Source organism: Podarcis filfolensis (assembly GCF_964270895.1).
Source record: "Podarcis filfolensis genome assembly, chromosome: 3".
NCBI classification, from domain to species: Eukaryota; Metazoa; Chordata; class Lepidosauria; order Squamata; family Lacertidae; genus Podarcis; species Podarcis filfolensis.
This window is the reverse complement of record NC_139606.1, coordinates 43,267,716-43,268,297: the sequence shown is the minus strand read 5'-3', so window position 1 is coordinate 43,268,297 and position 582 is coordinate 43,267,716.

Genomic DNA, 582 nt, shown 5'->3' with positions numbered 1-582 from the left:
CGGTCAGGCCGGCCATTTTGGACCGCGACTTAGGCTGATGGGAGTTGAAGTCTAAACGTCTGGAAGGCACCAGGCCGCTTCAGAGGAAGAGTTAAGCCCCCCCCCAACACCACCATTACCGCCCCGCTTTGTTTCCTCATTAGGGGAATGGATGAGGGTGGAAATAAATGCAGGAGTTGTGAAAGCTTCGGTCTTCACCACAGTGGGACCCTTGACAATAATCTATCTTATCATGCGGCCAACCATGCAAAAGGCGGGAGGAAATTAAGGAGGCGACCCGTTGAAAGCAGCAGGACTTACTTCTGAGTAAACGTGCTGGAGATTGCTTTGTAAAGCGGGCTCCAAAAATGTCTTTGGCTTCAAACGCCAGAGCGGGCCTCCTGCGCCTTTAACAGGTGTGAGAAGAAGCGACACCTGCTGGGGTGTTTTTTTTCTTCCCCTTTTTCTTCCTCTTTTACACAACTGCTGGATTAAAAGAAAGAGAACTTTAAAGGAAGAGAATTCGCCAGCCACTATGAATGCAATTCACGTGCATCACTAGTTTGCAAATATTAGAAAGTAGGAAATGAGGAGAATCTACTT